Source organism: Bos mutus, chromosome 6 (genome assembly GCF_027580195.1).
Source record: "Bos mutus isolate GX-2022 chromosome 6, NWIPB_WYAK_1.1, whole genome shotgun sequence".
NCBI classification, from domain to species: domain Eukaryota; kingdom Metazoa; phylum Chordata; class Mammalia; order Artiodactyla; family Bovidae; genus Bos; species Bos mutus.
In genome coordinates this window covers 28185001-28211725 of record NC_091622.1, presented here as the reverse complement: position 1 = coordinate 28211725, position 26725 = coordinate 28185001, and positions in this window count along the sequence as shown.

The window sequence follows — 26725 nt, the reverse complement described above, 5'->3', positions numbered from 1 at the left end:
AAGCTCTTGGGCAATGCCTGGCGTACTACATGTGTGTGTGCTAAGTCATTTCAGTTGTGTTTGACTCTTTGTGACCTATAACCCTATGGACTGTAGCCCGATAGGATCCCCTGTCAATGGGATTCTCCAGGCAAGAATACTGGAGTGGATTGCCATGTCCTCCTCCAGGGAATCTTCTTGACCCAGGGATCGGACCCACACCTCCTAATGTTTCCTGTATTGGCAGGCAGGTTCTTTACCCTAGTGCTGCCTGGGAAGCCCCTGGCAAAGTAAAGCACTCTGTATAAAACATTGCTAATATTAATAACAATAATGGTAATTATTATTATTAAGTTTACATTCTAAACATTTTAGAAACAGCAAGACGGGAATGTTTTGTTACCTTCATCTTGACTATGTGTGTGTGTTCAGTTGCTTTAGTCATGTCTGATTCTGTGCAACTCTATGGACTGTAGCCTCCAGGCTCCTCTGTCCATGGGATTTTCTGGGGAAGAATACTGGAGTAGGTTGCCAAGATCCAGGGGATCTTCCTGACCCAGAGATTGAACCCATGTCTCCTGTGACTCCTACACTACAGGTGGATTCTTTACCACTGAGCCACCAGGGAAGTCCATCTTGACTAGAGAGCATGTCAAATAAGAGCTATATTGACTCATTGGAAATTGTCATTTTTATAGGTAAAAACTGTTTAAATATCTCCAATTTTTAATGGCTCCATTACCAAAATTATTTTGGTAATTATTTAAAAATTTGCTATATATTAAAAATTACATGGTGGCCCATATACTTACCTTGAAATCTTTATCAATAATATCCTCCCTTTTCTATTGCCTCAGTCACTTATTTCATTCAGATGATGTCAATTTTTCAGAGGAAAAACGTGTAACTGTAGACAGAGTGATAATTACATAGAATGATTGGCACAGAACAATTGTTTTAAAAGGGAATAAATCAGTAAGTATAAAAAAACAGGTTATCCGTACTGCTTTAATATTCCTAAAATGTATAGCATCTCTGAAGGAATCAAATGTTTGAAACTCAATCACTTCCCTGCTGTGGTATTTTGCAAAGTGTATTTACAGAGAAGTACTGCATAAAGGAATGAAGTATTTGTGACTTTGAGAATGTGAGTTAATTTGCTTTCTGCCGCTTGGAGAACTCTCACCTCCAAGTCTAGTTTGCTTGCTTTCTGTGCTATCGCTGTATGAGGCAAGCCCAGTTATTGCCTACCCTATAATTTGCATATGATCACTCATATTATTTGGTGATGATGCTTTTAAGTCTATTTTTATGTAAATGAAGAACATGGCAAAATAACTCTACAATAAGGCTAATGGCATTGTTCAGGTTGTATATCTAATTGCTATCTTTATTATCCACTTGACTTTCATACATTTAGGCAAATTGAGTGGGGTGGAAGCCAACACATTTTATCTTAAACAACTGTTTAAATTTTAGTTTACAGGTGATGCAGCACCATTAACCAGTTATGATTTTTATCCTACTATCTAGGTGAGCCAAACAAGAAAATTGGCTTCAAAAATAAGCCTTAGAGGTTGACTGTAGGTAGCTCTTCCTAGACATCATCATTCACTGTATAAATGATGAAAATTCACAGAGGGATCAAATCAATTCAATTTTTTAATACATAGCCAGGATATAATGAATATTTGCTATGCTTCTTCTTTGTAAGAAAACTTTTGCTTTGTAATAGCTGTAAACATGTACATAAAAAGTGACTAAACCTGAATTCGAGTGGTGCTTTAATTATTTAAAGCTATATAGGAAAATTTCATAGGGTAAATTAATTTCCAGGTATGTAAATATTTCAGAAGAGAAATTTTCCTCCATAATTAAGTTTCATTATTATGAAAATGAAGGCATGCTTTTGCACATGGTAAATTCACTCTTGGGTCTCCCAGTTGGCCCTAGTAATAAAGAGCCTGCTTACCAAGGCAGGAGACACAAAAGACATGGGTTTGATTCCTGGGACTGGAAGGTTCCCTGAGGGAGGGAAGGGCAACCCACTCTGGCATTCTTGCCTGGAGAATCCCATGGACAGAGGAACCTGGAGGGCTACCGTATGTAAGATGCAAACAGTGGGAAACAACTGAAGCGACTCAGCATGCATGCAAGGTCACTCTTAGCCTCTTCTACCTTCCTATATGTAAAGAGAAAAGTAAGCGTCCTTATCAGTTCCTGAAAGATGTTTCTTTAAAGACTTTATTCTCTTAAGAGAATTATTTGGCACAAGTACAAATATCACTGAGCTTTTATTAAAGTGTCTTTTACACTGCAGCACTTTTAATGTAATCAGGAGAGAAGCCAACATATATAGACTAATAAATAACTTAATGTCTTGCAATGGATATCTGCTGTGGTTGCACATAATCAGAATTATTATCTGCCCAGCAGATGGGTGCTTAGCCAGTTGGATAAAACTTCTACTTTAACAGCGTTCACACACGCAAAAATGCCTCAATATTGGAGAACATTTTTTCTTTTGTCATCTATTTCCCACAAAATAACTGAAATAACTCGATATCTAATTGCAAAGTTTCAAATTCATTTAAAACATAGTAATTAAGGGGTAGTTATAACACCTTTATCTCTTTACATTTACTCGTCCTTAATTTTACAATTACCGAGCTAACACTGAGTGCAGTGAATATAAAACTAACTGCAGAACTTCTTGGGATAATCTCCCAGGCATTCAGCAGCCTTTAGCCATATGGGTTTTGCATGTACAGTTCCAAAATGGCTCTTTTCCATATGCATTTATGGAGAAATAAAAAAAAAAGAAAATATATTTGGGTGATATTGAAGACAAGTGTTAGCAACTACTAAACTGAGTTTGCCATAGGCCAGATAGCATCTATTTGTAAACCTCTGGGTACAGGCTTGCCTTTGATGTGACCAATTTATGTTGGTTCTTATCTATCAGCAGCAGTTCAAATAACAAAGAATGGAACTTTTTATTTTTGGCTTGCTTCTTAAATTCAAACCCACTATAAAACTGTTTTAGTACAAGTACTGTTTCTTATTAGAATTGTGCAACTGACATCTTGCATCCCTGAGAGCCTGTGCACCCATTCCCAGAATCTCTGTGTGTTGTTGTGAGCTTAGGAAGATGGTGTGGGTGCTTGAGGCTACCATGCCCAGTAGAAGCAACAATGCCTGGGAATTTATTTTCTGCTGATGCAGCCAGGCCTATAGGCAGTGGATGAGTAATTCTCCTGGTAAACACAATAGGGAGTTAGGGAGGGAATCCTAATTCCCTCATCCAAAAGGCCACTCTAGAGCTCCTACCCTCAGGAAATAGGCAGAGGCTGGGACTTCAACTAAAATTACAGCTTTGCTTGACTCTCTTGTTTCCTTATCTTGCTTTGCCCATATTGTTTCCCTAAACCCTTGGCTCAAAGTCTGCTCATCAGAGAAACAACTGAGGACAAGTTGTATCTGTGCCTTTCACAGTGAGTGGTGTATGATAGGGGGTTGATGGATAACTGTGAAATGAACACATACTAGCAATATGAGAAAAGTAGATAAAGAGGTCCTTGGTTGAGAGATTTAGGTAAATTTGATCATTTTCTAATGTCTTTTCTCTCTTTCCTTGAGGGAAAGATACATTTTAGCACATGCTTGCAAACTGTTGTATGCAACTGTTTGATACTCAGTAGTTCTAAATGGCATTAGGGAGAGGGGCATGAGGTACATACAGACATTTCACCACATTGAGCACATCTCTTTGTATGATTCTACAAGTGCATAACAGTTGCAAGTATTCTCTGTGACTGCAAGTAATAATCACAGTAAGCTCTTGGGACAGGTGACAGCCCAAACACTAACTTTAATAACTTACATAGAAAACCAGAGCAGCATAAAGATGGTTTACAGGAACTTGACTGATAATGCATATGATGAAAATACAATTACCAAATTACATATTCTAAATTTTAAAGTTTTAATTTTCAACTTTAATTGAACCACAGTCATAGTAAAGCTATTTTATCTGCTGTTAGAATGAACCTCAACACGTTATGTGGCATAATAACATTAAGCATCTTATGAAGATCTAGAAACTTACAATAAAACTCAAACACAATTTGAGTACTAAGAACTTTGCAATCCAGTGCTATATGGTTATTAATGTATGCATGAGACATGGAATCTTTGACTTTTTCCCTAGGGATGTATTTCATTTTAAAAGAAAATAACACTTTCAAATAACTATGCATGAGGTTTTTAACGATTAAATTGTCTGTCATAATTCTTGATTCTAGTCAGTAAGATACAATAATTAATGAATAAGTTAGTTGCTTTTAATGTTCTAGAGTTTAGTGATATACAATTTACAGTGTCTCAGAATCTTTCAGAGTTATGCCTAGATGAGCAGACATCTGATATATTGCTTCTTTGGTAACGGTATAATAGCCAAAGAACAATTACTAGCTTTGTGAGGATGGCATTTTATCAATGGAACTTCCATTAAGTTAGCCTTCCATCTTGTTAATGTCATGCTCTTTTTTCGGGACCTTGACATCATTATAATGTGTCACTGTAAGGGGAAAAAAGATGTACTTTTTAAGTGCCATAGATATAAATGTGTATTCCTGTCTCTGGTAAATTAACATTCAAAGCTTTCTCACTACAGTCATTTTAAGGACTACACAGGAATAATATAGATATAAAAAGTATATCATTTTTGACAGGAAAAAAATACTAGTTGCCCAACTGCTTGTTAACATTCACTCTTTACATATGGCATTCCGAAAAAAGTAGTTTTTAAAAGTGTTTTCATGGTATAGTCAGCATTCTGCCTTACTTGTCCTAATGGTAAAGCTTAATCTGAATTAAGTTGAATATTCATAAAGAAGACATTTTAAATAGCTCTTCCATATATACTGAGTCATCTTATTGGTTAGAAATGAAATGCTTTAAAAAAATGAAGTGCTCTTTCCTCTTATGTGATTTGATCGTTACTGAGTTTTGTGAGGACAGAGTAGACGAGGAAGTATAAAGTGTAGTAAAATTAACGATTACCTTAAGCATTGCATGCTAGTCAAAGTGGTTATGCCTGCATCATGCCAAAAGGAAACATTAAAAATTCAAAATTTCAGGCATATAGCCAGTATTCTGATTGATTGGACTACAAGTGACTGATCTGATACATTACTTTTTCCATCAAGGAATTGCCCAGTGTTTGATGAAGCTGACCCAATCTGTCAACTCTGTAGGTGGTATCATATTGAATTAGGAACGTATCAAGGCCCTCTCAATACAACTGAGTGCCATTTTTTTTTTTTTTTTTGCTAGCTAACCTCATATACTATAACTCTGGTCATGAGGTAACTATCCCTTGATGTATTCAAAATAGTTAAAAGTATTCTCCTATCCATTTGGAGATAAAAGTTACAGAAAAATATCAATTCCACTAAAACAAGAAACAGGTCATATTTGGCATATCCATTCCATCTATTCTACCAGTGACTTCGGTTATTTTAATAAATGTGGTAGAGCTCCCTATACTCTTAAAACTTCTCAGATTTTTTCTATTATTGTGTAATGTATCAGTCAAATATACAAATGAAATCAATTTCAGGTATTCCAAAGCAATGTAGGGAGGACTTTTCCTGTGGATAAGAGCTTTCTAGGCTTCACAGTCCCAATCATTGACCTAAGATTCTTCTCACTTTTAGAGATAGCTCAGACACTAACTGGAGAAGGCAATGGCACCCCACTCCAGTACTCTTGCCTGGAAAATCCCATGGACGGAGGAGCCTGGTAGGCTGCAGTCCATGGGGTTGCTAAGAGTCGGACACGACTGAGTGACTTCACTTTCACTTTTCACTTTCAGGCATTGGAGGAGGAAATGGCAACCCACTCCAGTGTTCTTGCCTGGAGAATCCCAGGGACGGCGGAGCATGGTGGGCTGCCGTCTCTGGGGTCGCACAGAGTCGGACACGACTGAAGCGACTTAGCAGCAGTAGCAGACACTAACTACTGCTGGACAAGGCAGTTGGAGGTAAGAGGGCTATATGTTAATCTCTTGTAGTGTTTTAACCATAAAGAAAACACAGAATCCTTCTCTTAATTCCTTGTTGCACAAGGAATTTAGTAGTTATTAAAGTCTGTCTTCTAAATATTGGCTTCCTGTGTCTTTCTTTATTAAAAAGGACAAACATTTGAATACAAAGCAATATATCTTCACAAGAGTTGTGCACATATGTTAAAGCTCTTCTAATGCCCTGAATTATCTTTCTATTTTTCTTTCCTTTTGTGACTAGGCTTTCAAAAGAGTAACTTTAAAACTACTCTTTTGCTTGCTCTTTCCACTCTCTTGTGCATTGGGACTGCTTGCAATCAGGAATCTACCACGACATAGCTTGAAACTGACCATCTAATCACAAAATCAAGTGACCCTTTCTCAGTTTGGATCTCTATCAATTCCTCTGTAACTACCCACACAGCTGACTATCTTCTTAAAACTGTATTATCCCTTAGATCCAATAAACATATACTCTTCTGCTATTTCTCTTGACACACGGCCTGTTCAATCTTTCGTTCTTTACTGACTCCTGTTTCACTCTGCCTAAAAGAAGCTGTGTTACAGGGTTCGAAGTCTTGCTTCTCTTCACCTTTACTGCTCTGTCTTCTTTGGCAGTACCACCCACAGTTAAAGCCATCTCAACTTTTTGAGTACTTCCTAAATCTCTGAACCGTGATAACCCTTGACTGATTTAGTCTATAATTTAAAACTATCTGTTGTGTTATCTAGCTGAATATCCTGAAAGACGTCTCAAACACATTTTAAAATGGTATTCATTTCAATCATTAAAACAATTTTATTCCTAATTTCTCATATTTGGTTTTTGATAATTCTACTTTTATTAATTACCTGGTTTCCATAAGCCTAAATAGCATTTTACTTCTCTGTGCTCTTTACTTCATATATCTAATCATTTCCCAGGGAGGTTTGGTCTTTGAATTATATTTTGATTTTGTACTTTACTTTCAATAGATTTTTTCCCTACTCAAGTTGTTTTTCTCTTCATGTTTGGCATTAGCTGTTTCCATTTTTATTTTCTAGTATGTCTGGTTATTAATTCTTATTCACAGTGAAAAAAAAACCTAATGAAATTTGAAGTTCTCTTCTGGCACAAATACTCCATTTCTTCTACTGCCACAGTTTCATGTGTATCAGTCCAAAAAATTATCATTCATGCACACAAATATATTTCTAAATAATTTCCAAAGTAGCTGAAACAATGTGCTCTTTAGCAATGTATGAAATGTGATTCTTCTACTCTCTTCTAAGGTATGTGTTATCATACCTTAATATTTGCCAATCTGTTTCTTTATTGTTGTTTTAATTTGCATTTTATTATTTATGAATAAGATTGAACATCTATTCATATGCTTATAAGTAATTTGTATCACTTTTTCTATGAAATACCCATGCATATTATCTCTTTTTGTCTCCCTTCTTGTATTACTGCCTCAAGCCTCTTTTATCTTTTATGATGATTACAAATTGTTTCTAAATTTTACTAATTCATATATCCAGAATAATTCCCAAATACTTTAAATTATTGTAGATTTTTCAACTGATTTAGATCTCCTAAACCAAAAGTTTTTATATACAAGTACTAGGAAGCAGAAATCTGAATGATTTTAGCTGAAGGCATTTCCTTGGGAGGATATTGAAAAATTCACAATCTATGACAGTGCTTGAGAACCATATTTACATGTCATCCATTTGGGAAAAAGAGTATTCAAAATTATGCTACTAAAATCTGTCATCAAAGATACCAGTGATGTTGCTCTGTATCATCAATACTGAAAAAAAAATAAAAATAAATGCTTTCAATTAGCAACACCCATGGACAACTTTGGAAAATAAGCGTTAGCTGATCCCTTTGTTACCATACCTACCTGGTCACTCACTTGAGATTAAACAGCTGAGATGTGTTTATCTGGTTGTTCTACATCCTTTACCTGAGCCCTACATTCAACAGAAGCATAGAAAGCAATTCTCTAGCACTTTTCACTTCTACAGTTGGATGGGTGCTTTGCTCCACAAGTCAGTGGATTCTCCACACATAGAAAGGCTTTCAAAAGTTAAACACCATGAAGAATGACAAAGGTCTACTATACTCTAAGAAAACCATAATTCAAAAAGACACATGTACCCAATGTTCATTGAAGCACTGTGAATAATAGCTAGGACATGGAAGCACCCTAAATGTCATGTCCATCAACAGATGAATGGATAAAGATGTTATATATGTGTGTGTGTGTATATATATATACACCCACACAATATACATATACAATGGAATATTATTCATCCATAAAAAAGGAATGAAACTGGGTCATTTGAAGTGATGTTGATGAACCTAGAGTCATAGAGATTGAAGTCAGAAAGAGAAAAAAATATTGTACATTAACACATATATATGGATTCTAGAAAAATGGTGCGAATGAACCTATTTGCAGAGCAGGAATACAGGTACAGATGTAGAGAGTGGACTTGTGGACATGGGTCGGGGATGGGGAGGGTGGGATGAACTGAGAAAGTAGCACTGACATATACATACTACCACATAGACTCTGCTGCTGGGATGGATTGGGGCAGGAGGAGAAGGGGATGACAGAGGATGAGATGGCTGGATGGCATCACCAACTCGATGGACGTGAGTCTGAGTGAACTCCAGGAGTTGGTGATGGACAGGGAGGCCTGGTGTGCTGCGATTCATGGGGTCACAAAGAGTCGGACACGACTGAGTAACTGGACTGAACTGAACTGAACTGTACAGTAAATAGCTAGTTGGAAGCTGCCGTATAGCACAGGGAGCTCAGCTCAGTGCTCCATGATGTCCTTGAGAGGTGGGATGGGGGGAAGGCCCATGAGGGACAGAATATATGTATACCTGTGGCTGATTCACTTTGTTCTATTGTAGAAACTAATGCATTGTAAAGCAATTACACTTCAATAATCAAATTTAAAAACAAAGTTGTTATTAATCTCCCTTCATGAACAATATTACTTCTTTACTTCTTTTAAAGAGCTAGTTGCTTTATTCTTAATATAGCCTATGGTCAGCCTTTCCAGATATAATACAAACCTTGATTTTCTTGCATGCTTCCTTATTTCATGCTTTCTGCCTGGTCTGCTTATCTTCTGGCATCTCCTACTCATTTAAAAAAATTCTACTTCAAGCATTTTTTCTTTGAGGCATCGCTATTAATTTCTCCTCTCTCAGCTGTCATAGAATCTGATATCACCAAACAGTAATACCCATTGCATTTTTCCTTCTCCAAAAATTGTTCTAATATGTACCATCTTATCCTATTACTCTGAAAGCACAAATTTAATAGGAAAAATACCATTTCATTTTTCAATGCATTAAAATATTCAGATTAGGTATCAATTTAACTGCTACTGCTAAATCACTTCAGTCGTGTCTGACTCTGTGTGATCCCATAGACCATAGACGGCAGCCACCAGGCTCCCCCGTCCCTGGGATTCTCCAGCCAAGAACATTGGAGTGGGTTGCCATTTCCTTTTCCAGTGCATGAAAGTGGAAAGTGAAAGTGAAGTTGCTAAATCATGTCTGACTCTCAGCGACCCCATGGGCTGCAGCCTACCAGGCTCCTCCATCCATGGGATTTTCCAGGCAAGAGTACTGGAGTGGGGTGCTATCGCCTTCTCCATATCAGTTTAAAGAACTCATCAAAAACAGATTTCTAATTCCTTGCCATTCTTTCACTGATTCAGCAATTGAGTTCCAACTGTATATGCCAATATTCTGCTTAGAGCTACAGATATAATGAAGAACAAAACTGACTCAATGTTCTATAGATTTTAGAAATGAAAACCTAAACTACAACACTAACAAAAAAAATATAGATACATTAAAATTTCAGTGAAGTTTTTAATGCTTGAAATATGTTATGAAAATTAGATAATTTTCTATGTAAAGTACAGTTTGAAGGAGTGCATGAGGGAAATAGTTTGATTAGTTAGAAGGGCTAATTGTCATATAAATGAAAGATGATAACTGCATGAATTTAGCTGGTAGCAATGGAAGTAGAAAGAAGTAACAAGGATTCAAAATGTATGTTGCAGATATAATTGACAGGACTAATGACCTGCATGTTTTATGTGTAATAAAATGGCAAAGACTGCAATGTATCTTAGCAGAAATATTTTTCCACCACACTTTTATCAGTCTTCACTCCCTGACCTTCCTTCCATAATACTTTTTTGTCTTTCCAGGGTATTGTACAGTGCTAGAGATAATTGTATTAAGAACATTACAAATCCACAATTTTCAAATTCAGTTGATCCTACAACAGTAGAGATACATCAGGGAACAAAACCCACAATTTGAACAGGGAGAATTTATTATAAAGAATGGTTAACTATGACTAGGGAGCAAATACAAAGAGTAACAAGAATGGAACAGCAAAGAATGTCCTAAGGCTGAAAGGCACACGATCAAGGCAGGAAGGAATTTGGGAGGGAACTCCCATTCCAAAGCTGGGATTTAGATCTTACCAGAGAAAGTGTGGGTGCAGCACACTGGATGGTGCAGAAACTGCCTGAGTTGCCCACAGTCACTGGACCAGCAAGAAATAACCTTCATGATGTGTGGGCTAAAGCTGACGGGTCAAACACACCTCTCCAAGGCAGGGGCGCTCTGCGACTGGCACAGTTACAAGGGGTAGAGATATGTACGAAACAGCAGCTGGGACTGGCAAGCAGGAAACAGCTTTCCAGGGTGCAGAAAGTCTGAAACCAGAAGATAAGGTGCAGCTTTATTCAGAATCTAGCAGCTGTAGAGTACAAAGTCTAGGGTTTACACTGTCTGCATAAGTGGCCCACTGTGAGTCAGCCGCCCATCTACTGAGGATGAGGACTCAAGCTTGCAGAGAGATTACACACTCTAGGTGCACAGCTGGGACTGACCGTCACTGGATGTTCCTCTTTCATGCTACTGTAAACCATGCAATAGGAATGAAAAGAAGCAAAAGGAAGGACACATTAACCAGAAAGAAAAGCTCTGTCCTCTTGTAATGGTCCTCTGGTACCTCCTACTATCAAAATTTAGAGTTGTACTTGGAGCAAAACAGAAATTTATGCCAGCAGAAGCTCCATTATCACTATGGAGGTAGAAAGGGTGGATTAAGAGCTGACAGGAAAATACCCTGATAACTGGAAAAACTCACTTTTGTGGACACAATTTCCACTGGCTTCTGAAACACACATTTGAACTTCCGTATGACAATGAGGCAGCTCTATTTTTCCTAGCTAACAAAATACAGCTGTCCTTCTTAGCAATGAAGTTTTTACCATTTCTCCAAACACTAAGATGCACATTCACTATGACCATAATATTTTATTACACAATCTCTGATAATTTCATTAGCTAAACACTAAATAGTTTTCTCCTATAAATTTTATATAAAATAAAAAGGAAAAGAAGGAAAGAGAAAAAAATCACATAGTTCTATGTACAATTATGCATATACTTAATAATGAACAGAAAACAAATATGAAAACATGCTTTAGTCCTTCTTTCTGCAACTGATCTCAAAACTGTAACATATGTGGCTTCCTTCTAATTCTGCATAATGTATCTCCCTTGCACTCATGTAGAGCCTCAGTGGTCAGTGAAGCACGAATCATAGCCCCCACCTCAGAAAGAAGGCCTTAGGTTTCAGATAGTTTTCTTTGCCAAAATTTGTATAACAACAACATAATTTCCTCTTGACAACTGAAAACACTTAATCCAACTAGGAGATTTTTTGTTTGTTGGTTGGTTGTGTGGCATAAGATCTTTAGAATGGCCAGGAAACAGTCTTGCCTTCTAACTGAATGTAGCATTACTTTCACTTTTCCCGGAAGTAGTATGAGTAGTTATCCAACTTGGGCCACGGACCCAGCAGATACCAGGGAACTTGAGTATCTGTGTAGAGAAACATATTTCGCTAATTTTGTGACAAGTCATCATAAGACATTCACAGCATAGACCCTTAGAGGAACCTATTCTGTGTGCTGCAGAGATTATTCTTTAAAAATTAGTTCTTAGTTATTAGATCTTAGGAACCAGGCATATAACAATGGGGCAGCAGTAGTGACTCTGGTAAAACTGCTCATCATTAGTTACTTTGTGTACAACTCATCAGGCTGAAAAGTGTGGTGGGCCCAACAGGAATACATTATAAAACAGAAGTGATGAATCAGGGATCAGGCTTGAAGGCCAAAGTAAACTTTATAGAGGTGCTCCATATGTCGAAGGCACCCACCACCAGTGCACTGAAGCCAGCTCACATCTATGGCTTCAAAGCAGAGAAAAACATATATATCTATTTCTCTAGAATTAGAGAAATTGCAAGAAAACAGGATGACCGGAAGAACAAGTAAGTGATAACAAGAGATGAGACTGGATAGAGGAAGAAGTCAGTCATGAACAGCTTACATTAAAGGATTTTAAACTTAACTTTAAGGGCCATTATTAAAGTTTTTCAGCTGGGTTAATCCACAAACAATACTGTGTTTCAGAAAATCACTCTGACTTCACTCTACTCAATGGAAGGTATGCGGGAGCCAAGAGAGGGAAAAAATGTTTCTTACTAGGTGGTTGCAATAATTAAGCAGTAACTGAGGAGATGGTCTTCATAAATTCTCATCTTTACGCATGCATGTTCCTTTCACTAAGTCGACAAAACATCTACTTATTCATTATAAGTTGTGTACCACCCACCCCACCCCCACAACAAAGGTAGCATTTCAGAGAAAATCCTATTTTAGCTCAAGGACCAATCATCCACATGTACACAATTACTATGTCACAGAATTGGGATTTAAACTCAGTCTGTATGATTTCAAAGCCAGAGTTCTTACAGAAAGATCCAATGGGGAAGGCAGATACGGACATATACTGATAAAATGCAATGCAGGTTAGAACCCTTAATAAAGGTTGAATAAAATATCATAGAATCCCTGTAGACAGCATGTGATTCCACAAATGGATAAAATTACCATGAAGTCCTAAAACACAGAATGATGTTAGTTTACTTGGGCATTTTTAACTACCGCATATTGCTGTATACAAGGAACCCAGTCTTTGGAAGATTGCCAATTACAAAAAAATTCATTGTTTTGTCTTTGTGGCTTAAGTGAAAAATAACACATATGCGTATCTACTTTTGTCCCCAGGACAAGATTTTGCTGTACACTCTTCGTTCCTCAATTTGTAAAGCAAAGGGTATTTGCTAATTATGTGATAAACAAGCTTTCAAAAATAGCTGAGTTTTATTACTGTCTTTTATCAATTTTTTTCTTTGCTTTTGCTGTCGTTTAAAAATCAATATAAGATCATTTGATACAATTTCAAGCTATATAGAATTATAGAATGTATAAAGTGAGAGAATTTTCAACATTTTGCTTTATCTTTTCAATTTCTTTGCCAGATGTGAGATTCCATCATAACCACTATATTTGAAACGTGTTTAAATCTTATTAGATAAAGTATTATCCAGAAAAAATAATTATATATTCCATACACAGTTAATGGGAACATATAATTTTACAACTAACTTTGAAAAATTGTGAGCAGTTATCAAGTAGAGAATATGCATAGTCTATAACTTTATTGCAGTTCAACTCTTTAGCATATATCTTGGAAAAATGCTTGGAAGTGTTTATCAAATGATATACACATATCACATGTATATGTGTGCATGTAGCAACTGAAAAAATTTTATTTTTCAGTTGCTAAGTCATGTCAAACTCTCTGCCACCTGATGAACTGTAGCACACCAGGCTTCTCATTCTTTCATATCTTCCAGAGTTTGCTCAAACTTTTTCTAAGCAGCAAGCATCTTTCATGGCTGCAGTCACCATCCACACTGATTTCGGAGCACAAGAAAATAAATCTGCCACTGTTTCCACTTTTCACCTATTTGCCATGCAGTGTTGGATCAAATGCCATGATCTTCATATTTTGAATGTTGAGCTTTAAGCCAGCCTTTTCACTCTCTTCATTCACCTTCTTCAAAAGGCTCTTTGGGTCCTCTTCACTTTCTCTCACCAGAGTGGTATCATCTGCATAACAGAGGTTGTTGATATTTCTCCCAGCAATCTTGATTCCAGCTTGTGAGTCATCCAGCCTGACATTTTGAAGGATGTACTCTGCATATCAGTTAAATAAGCAGGGTAACTATATAATATACAGCCTTGACATACTCCTTTCCCAAGTTTGTACCAGTCCAATGGTCATGTCTGGTTCTAACTGTTGCTTCTTGACCTGCATACAGGTTTCTCAGGATACAGGTAAGGGGGTCTGGTATTCCCATCCCTTGAAGAATTTTCCACAGTTTTCTATGATCCTTATAGTGAAGGGCTTTAGCATAGTCAATGAAGCATTTGCAGATGTTTTCTTGGAATTGCCTTGCTTTTTCCATGATTCAGCAGATGTTGGCAATTTGATCTCTGGTCCCCCTGCATTTTCTAAATCCAGCTTGTACATCTGGAAGTTCTCAGTTCTCATACTGCTGAAGCCTCATTTGAAGGATTTTGAGCATAATCTTGCTAGCATGTGAAATAAGTGCAACTGTTAAGTAATTTGAACTGTCTTTGTTATTGCCTTTCTTAGTCTTAATGTCTTTAATATTTAGTTCCCCAAGGAGGAAAAAATAGAAAGCAGGTGAAGAGGGGAGGAAGAACACTGCTCTTTGAACCCTGGAAATCATTCAGTAGGAGAAGGGCCTGCAATAATGTGAGAAGCCACAACAAAATGGCTGCTCATGTGTTTGTCTGCATCTCTGTAGCCAGAAGGGCCTTCTCTGGTGGCTCAGCAGTGAATAATCCACCTGTAATGCAGGAGCTGCAGGAGACATGGGTTTGATCCCTGGGTTTGGAAGATGCTCTGGAGGAGGGCATGGCAATCCTCTTCAGTGTTCTTACCCAGAGAATCCCATGGACAGAGGAGCATGGCAGGCTACTCTTCATGGGGTCACAAAGAGTTGGACACAACTGAAGTGACTTAGCAGGCACCCATGCACTGTAGCCAGAAGCAACAATCAACAATCAGAACACACGTCCCCAATATCTGGAAGGCTGAATCTTCTTATCCAGCCTTGCTTCCATAAGCTGTGTGTAGGTTGATCCAGGCACAGGTGCATAGCTGCCCGCCTTGGGGCTGGTGCTGGGGCTGGGGAGGGGTTAGCATCTACTGTGCTAAGAGCTGAAACTGATCAGAAATAACTGCAACTGACTGTACAAGCCTTGTTCTAGAAGTTACAAGCCTTCAGTGCACCTCAAAGTTCCAAAATATTAATAGCTGAATCAGGTAGATTTTGCTCATTTCAGGTGGATTCTTTACCACTGAGCCACATGGGAAGCCGAGTCTTCTCAAAATGCTTCCTCTTAAAAATCCATTACTGGCTAACAATTTCTATTAAAGATAAAGTCCTTTGAAGCCTTACAATAGTAAATGCCCATCTTGTTAGCCTCATTTCATTTTTTCTGTTTTTATTTTTGTAGCCAAATCTGTCTTCTTTTTGTACCCAAATATATCAGTGCTATTCCCCATTTAACTTTGCATATGTTTCTCTCCTCTTCCTAAAAGTCTCTTCTCCAGTCCCTTTTACAGAAATAATACCTACTCATTCTTAAATCTCACCAAATTGTCCATTTTCAGGGAATTTCTCCAGACATATCACTCTTCATAATTTATGTACATACACATATACACATTGTTAAAGCTGCCTTTTGTTTTCTTTATACTATTCTTATTTCAAACTGCACATTTATTTGTATAATTAGTTAATTATTATATTTTTCTCTTCTGGATAGTTCAAGAAGAGCAAAGGCCATGCTTATGTTTGTTTTATGCACTAATTCCAGGGTCTAGAATAGTGTATGGCACACAGCAGTTATTCAGTTAACACCACACAGATCTCCCACTGCTTCAGTCATGAGACAGCTTCTGTATGGAAGGACTGACTTCCCCTTTTCTATTATAACCTGGAGTTAATTGTGTGACACTCTGTCTTGATCCACTCTGACTTCCTCATCCAAATAGTCCAACACACGGTGGTATTTTATTAATCTTCAGAAAACACTGCTGGGATCATGCCACTTTCTTGCTCAAATATCGTGTCTATGAATCAATGATTCCTCATTGACTCTACGATAATTCCCAGTTTTTGATATGTTGGTATGAAACTTGTTCTCTCTCACCAGACTAAATAGTCATTATCCACAAAACACTGAAATTGATTTGCTCTCTCCGGAGATTTCCTCTCACCACGTGTCTTGCTTGAGTTGCCTTCCAATATTCCTGCTAACCTCCTCCTTAGCCTTTACCCTCTCTGTGCCTTACATCACCACCCACCCGAATCTGTGATATGATTTCAGACCGCTGAAGTCCTGAGTTCTGCTCTCAGCATGCTGATATAAAGTGATGATTCTGCCTTCTGAATGCCTAATGCGCTCATCACATCTTCAGCAATTAATCACTTACTTCCGGTTCCTTCCCCTCCTAATGGGGCTTTCATTCTCATTGTGATCTATTACTGATATTTAGGTTTCTTCCTAATGTCTTGAACTTCCAAGTGGATAGATCATAAGCATTTTAAGAGCAGGAACTGCTTACGTTTCTTCGTATCCTCAAATGCACCCACCACAGTGGCTTTCCTATTATGTGTGCTCATAAATATTTTTATTTGATTTGATTTTACTGAAATTGTTCCAGGCTATGCAGACTGTATTCTGCACAATAATTGCTGCTTTTTTAAAATGAGCCATGTCATCTTTTGAGCACAATATGAAAGTCAGTAACTAAATTGAGGCATCAGACAATTATGGCAAAAAGATGAGACATTTAAAAGCTGGGGATGGAGAAGGCAGATGAGTGAATATAGAACAAAAAGGAAAAATAAGATAGAAAACAAATGCATACCATTTATTTTATATAATAATTTCTTGTCAATCAATAGTAAATATAATTTTGGCCTGAAGAAGCAATAAATGATGATAGAAAGGATTCAAATTTTCTGACCTTAAGTGGAAATAAAAGAAAAGAATATGGAGGCATGGCTTTTGCTTTTAAAGTTTGACCCTGGTTTTTTGTCATTAATGGTATAGTGGTCTTTCTTGGATCAGTTCCTGAATTGAAGTTAGTAGCAAGGATGTCATTAATCTATTTGTCTGTCCCTAACAAAGGCACTGGTATACATTCAGCACAAATGAGGAATAAGACAGAAGTCCTCTCAAAGGTTGAGCTACATGTTAATTTCTAGAATTAAGACTCAAGGAAAAAATTTTTTCTGAGTTTTATGGGAATATATTCTATTGTTTGAAATATGACCCTTTTCCATTTTTCTTTCACATTTGTACTCTAACTCATGAAAGGATCATTATATAGTTTGATTAAAAACTTGTTTCCATAACCAAAGAAATAAAACAATATATTTTAAATACAGTTCTTCTAATAGTCTGCTGCTCAAAAAAAAAAAAAAAAACATAGGGACAAATACTAAGAGTAATAGGATAACATATACATACACACATATCATATACACACCGCACACACACCTTATACACACACACACACATCATTGTTATTGCTGTTTAGTCGCTAAGTTGTGTCCAACTCTTTCTTGTGACCCTACGGTCTGTAGCCTAACAGGCTCTTCTTTCCATGGGATTTTCCAGGCAAAGAATACTGGAGTGGGTTGCCATTTCCTTCTCCAGGGAATCTTCCTGACCCAGGATCAAAACCGTGTCTCTTGCATTGACAGGTTGATTCTTTACCATTGAGCCACCAGAGAAGCCAGTATATATATAATATCTATATTATATATATAATTAATAAGTATTTATATGTAATTATTTACATGACTAAAACCATGTTTCAATATGACAAGTTTAAAATATTCCCATCTATTCTGACATGTTTAATCATAACGTCCTTTTTCAGTTACAATAGTTTAATCTTTTTAAACATTTTTTTTTCTCTCCTTTGATTCATTCTGGCTGAATTAACTGACATTAGTTCCAAATAGTAGAGTGAAATATTAAAGGAATATGTTCAATTCAGTTCAGTTCAGTTCAGTCGCTCAGTCGTGTCCGACTCTTTGCGACCCCATGAATTGCAGCACGCCAGGCTTCCCTGTCCATCACCAACTCCCAGAGTTTACTCAAATTCACGTCCATCGAGTCGGTGATGCTATCCAGCCATCTCATCCTCTGTCGTCCCCTTCTCCTCCTGCCCCCAATCCCTCCCAGAATCACAGTCTTTCCAATGAGTCAACTCTTCACAGGAGGTGGCCAGAGTACTGGAGTTTCAGCTTTAGCATCAGTCGTTCCAATGAACACCCAGGACTGATCTACTTTAGGATGGACTAGTTTGATCTCCTTGCAGTCCAAGGGACTCTCTTTTGAATATGCCGTCTAGGTTGGTCATAACTTTCCTTCGAAGGAGTAAGCGTCTTTTAATTTCCTGCCTGCAATCACCATCTGCAGTGATTTTGGAAGCCCAAATAATAAAGTCTAACACTGTTTCCACTGTTTCCCCATCTATTTTCCATGAAGTGATGGGCCCAGATGCCATGATCTTAGTTTTCTGAATGTTGAGCTTTAAGCCAACTTTTTCACTCTCCTCTTTCACTTTCATCAAGAGGCTTTTTAGTTCCTCTTCACTTTCTGCCATAAGGATGGTGTCATTTGCATATCTGAGGTTATTGACATTTCTCCCGGCTATCTTGATACCAGCTTGTGCTTCCTCCATCCCAGCGTTTCTCATGATGTACTCTGCATATAAGTTAACTAAGCAGGGTAACAATATACAGTGTTGACGTATTCCTTTTCCTATTTGGAACCAGTCTGTTGTTCCATGTCCAGTTCTAACTGTAGCTTCCTGACCTGCATATAAGTTTCTCAAGAGGCAGGTCAGGTGGTCTGGTATTCCCATCTCTTTCAGAATTTTCCACAAGGAATATGTTAGCAGCTGATTAAAAATAGCCGATTTTTAAAGTAAAAGAATTTAATTGCTAAAAATGTAAAGTTCAGATCTTGTTGAATTATTAATATACCATTTTATTGATGGGCAGCACAAAAAACCCTCCTATCTGAAAGCGTATGGAAACCAAAAGACCTTGCGTTTTCCTGTTATGATGTTTTGCATTATTTCTCCTTTGTGGTCTCTTTCTAATATTCTAAATCCAATCTCCTAAACACAGACACAGACACACACACACACACACACACTCCCTTGCCACTTACTTTCTCAGTATGAAAAAGGCATTTGGAAGCAACAACTCTTTTCTTCAGAATCTGTGACTGGAGATGAGGCCCAACTAATAACAAGTCCTTATCCATGTGCACTGGTATCTTTGGCTTCAAGATCCATAGAAAGTGAAGTTGCTCAGTCGCGTCCGACTCTTTGTGACACCATGGACTGTAGCCTATCAGGCTTCTTCATCCATGGGATTTTCCAGGCAAGAGTACTGGAGTGGGTAATTCTCTGACAGAAAGAACAGAGTGTACAGTGTGCATTGATTCTTCGCCGCCACTTTCTGCTGTCCCTCTGACTACTCCCCTGATGTGAGCACCAGATGTCCTGAGTGAAATGGATCATGCATATACCATCGCCTGAAGACAGTCACTAGAGGTAAATGCAGAGAAGGTGATGGTGAGATGCTTAAAGGCTCATGAACCCCATCAGCAATGAGGACCAATATTTTGCCCTAGGGTTTCACAAGAAATCATTATAGAGTAAGTATATGACCCATAAAGTCTTATTGATCATCACATTGCTTTCTTGTAAGCCCTAATTATGTCCGATAAAAATGCAGTCTGGCAAATTCCCTAGAGAGATCAGATGGCATTTTTGAATCTGAAGCTTCAAGGATACTTAACTGAAATATGGTTTTCCTACCTTCTATTTATTCAGCTGTTACTACCTATGTTTCATAAATTGAACATGACCAAATTTCATAAGTCCCTAGATTTTTACTTTCCTGACATTCCTCCTGTCTCCGTGGCCTTCCATGATATATTTTTCTTACAGAAATATGTGTTGTGCAGAATTGCCCTTAGTGTTGCCAGCAACCTTCTTCCTCCCACTCCAACGCATAATGATAAAACTTCAGTTTAAAATATAAATAATGTAGGACTGTGATCTTTCCATTATTCCAGAAATGAAATCATGGTAACTTGAGCATTTCTGAAGTCTGGGAACACTTCACATTAATCCATGTATGGGACAAGTAGTATCAATCTAGGAAAAAAGAATCTTTCATCTGTTTCAAGTACAATTTAGAGCTATTAAACAACATGCAAATAGTATGTTGTTGCATACGACGGTATGAAAACTTTGAATGGAATGAATAATAAAACATTATTTTGCATTAAATATCTTTTGAATTTATTATACTATACAGAAGTTTACACTCAAAAATAAGATTTATTTCAGAACATGATCTTGACAGCCATACCTACAAATTAAGTCCTAGACAATCCTTTTCAGCTAATTTCACTGAATCATTAACTTTCTTTTAAACTAACCTTCCCCTAGGTGGCACCTGTTGGAAGACTTGAACTTGCACTTGACATTCCATCTCTACCATCTTCTTTCTATTGATTATTCCTGGGATATTCTTTACTTTCAATCCTTTATTATTATCTGTATAGTTGTTGGTCATTTTCAAAGTTTGATTACAGAAACATAAAAAGAACATTACAAATTATTGGATGTTTGGAGGGTGCCCCACATCATGGTAGCTTTAGGGATGCAAGTATTAACTCTTCATGGTCCCTGTCTTGATAAACTCACAATCTGATGGAAAAGCAACCAAAAATGTGATTTCAGTACATTGTGCCATATGAATTAATAGAGACACTCACAGGATTCCATGCAAGTGTAAAAGAAAGGCCTGTATCTCAGATTGAAGGATTAAGAAGTAAAAAATCAACAAACAAACAAACAAAAAAGGTTTCCCTGGTTTCTGTTTTGAATGACAATTCAGAATTAAGCATGTGGAAAACAAAATGGTTTGTTCCGGGCACAGAGAGAGGCATAAGCAATGATTGGAGAGACAAGAAACACTATGCCTCTTGCAAGTAAGTCCAGGCAGTGAGAACACTTCTTAAAGCATGGTCCCTGACCTGCACAATCAGCATCCTGAGACGCTGTTAGAAACACACATTCTGAGGCGACGTCTCACTCCTACAGAGTAGGTATTAGCAATTTGTGGTTGAACAAGTCTCCTGGGAATTTTGACCTGCACTAAACTTTAAGAACCACAGGGACAGAAATTAAGCATTATCTGAAATGGGGCCTAATTCTGTTTGTTACAAGGTGCCACTGAATGATTTTACCAATGGGTGTCACATGAATACCTTTGAGACTTCAAAGAGACAAATATGGTGGTAGCACAAAAATGACATTATCATCTTCAGATTATCTTAGTATTATTTTATATGAAAGGTTGATTCCTCTAAATAAGACGAATGAATTCAGATGAATGTTCAGTTTGAGTCCCATGGTAGGAAGCTATTGCTTAAATGTAATGATATATGGCTGGTACTGCTTATCTTTTTATAAGAAAAATTCAAAGAGCAAATGAGTATGAACCGAAAATTTTTTCCAAAATGTTTGTGTTAATTTTAAAAAAGTATCTGTGATTTAAAAACTATGTAGACATTATTTGAATTAGTGAGGTGGTACTTGAGGCAGTGTTTTATACAGTTAATGCAATGTATCCTCACCAAGATTATTTTGAAGAATTAAATCCCTGAAATGATTTTAAACATGATATAGTTGTTATTTTGCAGCTGTTTATAATATCCAAATATGGTCGATATTGATTGTTGGAGTTTACAAATAAAAACAGTAAATCATAGCATAAGGCAGTGGTGGTAGAAAATAAAGATTGTTTTACAACCAAATTAAAGAACAAGAAATTTGTTTTTATTATTTTCTTTACAGATAAAATAATGCATATTTAATATTAGAGGCTTTAGTTATTAAGCCAATTTTTAATCCTTTGTTAGTATTCAATGAAAAATTGTTTTCTCATAAATTCCCCTCACATAGTTTATCTTTGAGAATATTCTTCCCATTTATCCTAAATATAAATGTGTCCTAGACTAATATAAATAAGATTTTGGTCTCTATTAACCAATATTTCAATACCAGTAATTACTTAGCCAGCTCTACCAGTGTTTTTGGCATAACTTTATCTGATTTTTTAAAAATTTATTTATTTTAATTGGAGGCTAATTACTTTACAATATTGTATTGGTTTTGCCATACATCAACATGAATTCACCACGGGTGTACACTTGTTCCCTATCCTGACCCCTCCTCCCACCTCCCTCCCCGTACCATCCCTCTGGGTCATCCCATTGCACCAGCCCCAAGCATCCTATATCCTGCATCGAACCTGGACTGGCGATTCGTATCTGATTTTTCAAAAGTCACTTTCAGAATCTTGTTTGTTACAAATAACAAAGCTGTTCCCATTTTGGCACCTGCAATGAAACTATCCTTAACCTGGAATCACAATTCACACCTAGAATGCCAATCTGAATCTGTTTAAACCATTCAAAACTGGATTTTCTATACAGTGATTTTTTTGTGTGTGAAATTGAATTTTCTACTTCAGTTTTTGGTTGTTTAATAAATGCAAAGGCCAAATAATGATGCTGGTTAAACACTTCCTTATAATTAAAGTATCAATGAGCTTTCACAGAAATTTAAACTATGTTTCCAGTATTTCTTTGAAAAATGTTACTCATAATTATATTTTTAATTATTCAATTTTGTACATTATAATTCACAATAAGGAGGTATAATTTAAAACTGTGTATAGAATAGAACCAGTGGAGAAATTACAATGCAATATTGTTTTATTTTATATGCTAAATGGCATGATGATCCTAATAGTATAGAAATATCAGAGTGCAATATAAACATTATTTCATTTAATCCTCACAATCATACTGAGAGTGAAGTACTATGCTGTTTTGTCAATGAAATCACTGTGGTGCTAACAATTGAGTCTGCTTATTACAAGTCAAGGCAGAAGACTCAGGATTTCACTTTCCAAGGCCAATATTCACTTTCTCCTGCCACAACTTGAAAATGGTGCACAGTTCAAATGCTATATGACACACTTTTCTACTGTAAAGTTAAAGTTAACAAAAGTTTCTTCAACCAGATTTTCCCAATATATCAGCAGCATGTTTGTAAACTGTTTCCATAGAAATGTTAGCATTATATTGAGCTGGTTGTCATTTATTAGAGGGCTTTACATTCAGGAGCTCAATTCCAAGCATAAAAGTCACTATTTGGAAAGCCTCTGGCCCTACTTTTGCATCTAATATAGTTTCTGAAACACTGAAATAAATTGTGAGGACATATTACTTAATTATTGATACATATTAATGCTAACATTTGGGATAAATACAATATGCATGGAAGTTAACACATATAAAACAGTAATCCATAATCTCTCATTCCATCTATATTTTGCTGTCCCTACTGATCAATATGACAATCTCATCTTCATTTATGACATACATACATACACATTCTCTATTTCTCTTACGCTCTCTCTCTAAATACATAGCCCACCAGGCCCCTCTATCCATGAATTCTCCAGGCAAGAATACTGGAGTGGGTAGCCATTTTCTTCTCCAGCGGATCTTCCCAATCCGGGGATCAAACCTTGGTGTCCTGCATTGCATGCATTCTTTACCATCTGAGGCACCAGAGGAAGTCCATATATGAATATACATACATACATATGTAACTTATTTACTTTGTCTTGGAACATATTCATTTCTGCTTAGAAAAAAAGAGCAGCAATTTTTTTGGAGCCAGAAAACTCTGGGATAAATCCAAGACTCTGCCTCACATATTGATAATATCATTTCTGGTGAGTTAACAGGACTGAGCCTCAGTTTACTCATTTATACAACTAAGGCAATAATGCCTACCTACAGTGTTGTTAATGTTGAAAACCTATGTAAGAAACAAATACAATACTTGTTAGACTGCAGGTAAACGACATACGGCGGTCATAATAAAGGGCTTCCCGGGTGGCGCTAGTGGTAAAGAACCTGCCTGCCAATGCAGGAGACATAAGAGACATGGTTTTGATCCCTGGGTCAGGAGGACCCCCTGGAGGAGGGCATGGCAACCCACTCCAGTATTCTTGCCTGGAGAATCCCATGGACAGAGGAGTCTGATGGGCTACAGTTCATAGGGTCACAAAGAATCAGACATGGCTCAAATGACTTAGCACACAGAACACACCATTGTAATAAAGCAGCTATTATTTGGTGTTTTTTATCAAGGCTATCATAGACAGAGGTTTTGACATCACTTTCTAGGATCGGTTCCTTTGTTCCCACTAATGGTTCCATTAGGTTTTTGATATGACTTTGCGTTGCCCTTGCCACGTAACCTTGCATATCACCTGCTCTTCCTCTAGTCATGCCCAGCGAAAAGCTCTGCAAATGTTCCAGTTCTCTAAACAAGCTCATTTGTAAAGTGGGTTGCAGCAGGAGGAAGACAGCAATGGGGAGGAGACAAAGCACAGATTTATACCTACAGTGCCAACACCTCAGGGGCATCCTGAGGAGTACTTCCACTGAGTCGCGACTGTGCAGTTGGCATAGCAATATGAAAAGGCAGTGAGTGAGATCTGTCAGAGTGAAAAAGGACCAAATTTAGCAGGTCAAGGTTTATCAGTATGATTTCAAAGAAACATTTAGAAGAAAAGAGACATCCATCCATGTCTCTTTAAGTTAAGGGGCTTAACTCTTACATAGTACAGCTACTATAGCAGAACGGTAAACAAAAAATATAGTGTCACTTAACAGAGGCTGTATAAGTGATATGTACAAAATAGTAGCTAAAGTTAAAACAAAAAGCTCCAAGCAGAAGACTGCTTGCCAGTCATTTACTGGTGAATCAGGTACAGGGTCAGCCCTGGCCCAGAACACGAGGCAAGGGGCACAGAAACGTAACTAGCAACATGCTTGACAGCAGAAACGTTTAAAAAATAATACTAAAAATGATGGAACTATGACAAGTGTTTTTCTTTGGAAAAGGCTCGGATGCTCTAATAACAGGCCTGCAAGAAATATTCACTCCATTCCCTGGACTGCAGGCCTGTTTCGTCTCAGAGTACAGCACCTGTGTGAAATGGCTGACTCTAGCTCAGTAGTTTTAAGACTAGTCACTTCTACTTCCCACTAAGGAAGATAAGCAAATCGCAGAGGATTTCTATGTTTCCCAAAGGATCATCTTTCTTGGTAGCACAGGTTTACAAGGCACCACTCTGAACAGACACGACTTATTTTCTTTGGTAGTAGAAGAAAGGAGCAATATAATTTTCACAGAACATAAAGAAGATAGCAATTATTCACATAATATAAATTATTGTAGAAAGCATTTCATAGATTTCTGTTTTACATTTTGAACATTCCTTCTAATGGCTCATTCGGCTTTCCCTCAGTAACAAGTAATCATACCTGCTGGCTAACTCAGAACATTCACAAAATCATCAGGATAACATTTTCCACTGGGGTTACATCTCAGTCCACTCTCTGTATTATGAGTGAAATTGGCACCTGGACAATTTCTTACAGTCTCAGGATTATACACAAACTAATTTACTCATTTGCCTCCTCTACCTGGGGAACAAACAAAATGCTGTTTTTTCTCTGCCCTCCAACCTGCCAGCGTCCTTCAGCACATTAATACAACCGTGATTCCTTTTTGTGGGCTGCTGTGACAACGTGACATTCTCTGTACACCTATGGCCTGCTTCTGTCCTGCTCTAGTCTGTTCTTTTTTTTTTTTTTTTTATTAACTATCATAGCACTTTGTCAGCAGGTCTTCTCTGTTAATAACACTGCCTCATACATCATCTATCTGAACTATAAAGTAAACGTGTGATGTAGGTAGGGTGGGTCTCTCTACTCCCATTTTGGGGGTAAGGAAATACAGTTTTATAGAGCATAACTAATTTGCTCAAGATTATAGAGCTCATAAATGATGACATTAAAACTAAAGCTTAGGTTTTCTGTTTCTTTTCCAGCATCCGCTTTTATAGCTAATTACAATCTGCAACTATGTTAATTTTCACACAATATACAAAATAAAAATAAAACATCTTACTTAAATTTAAGGTCCTAGCTAGTTTGGAAGTTACACTAAAGCCATGGAAATTAGATTTGTAAAAATGCAATGCTAATTGTTTGCTCAGTTAACAAATGCAAAATGAATTGGAGAAAATAGAAATTTTAAAATGTTCACTAGTTCAACAAATGCTTGTTGTTTAGTAACTGGGGAGCCATTAAAATGAGATTATACTTCACAAAGGCTTATAAAATGAGAAAGAAAATGGAATTGAAATAAAAGAAAGGAAAAAAAGGAAGGAAGAAAGAAAACTAATATTTGTTGAGTCCCTACTGTGACGTACTCTCATTTACAGTACTGCATCTAATAGATAGAGTTACATTAAGAAGGGACTTCTTTGGGTGGAGAGGTAAGAGGGCATCTCAATCAGGTAACTTACAATTGGCCTGGGGTAGACTTCTATGAACGTGATATGTGTAGACTTCACTCAGGAGACTGCTTCAATGACATAAGGGATTCTGGATAATGATTATTAGGAAACAAGTTTGGTT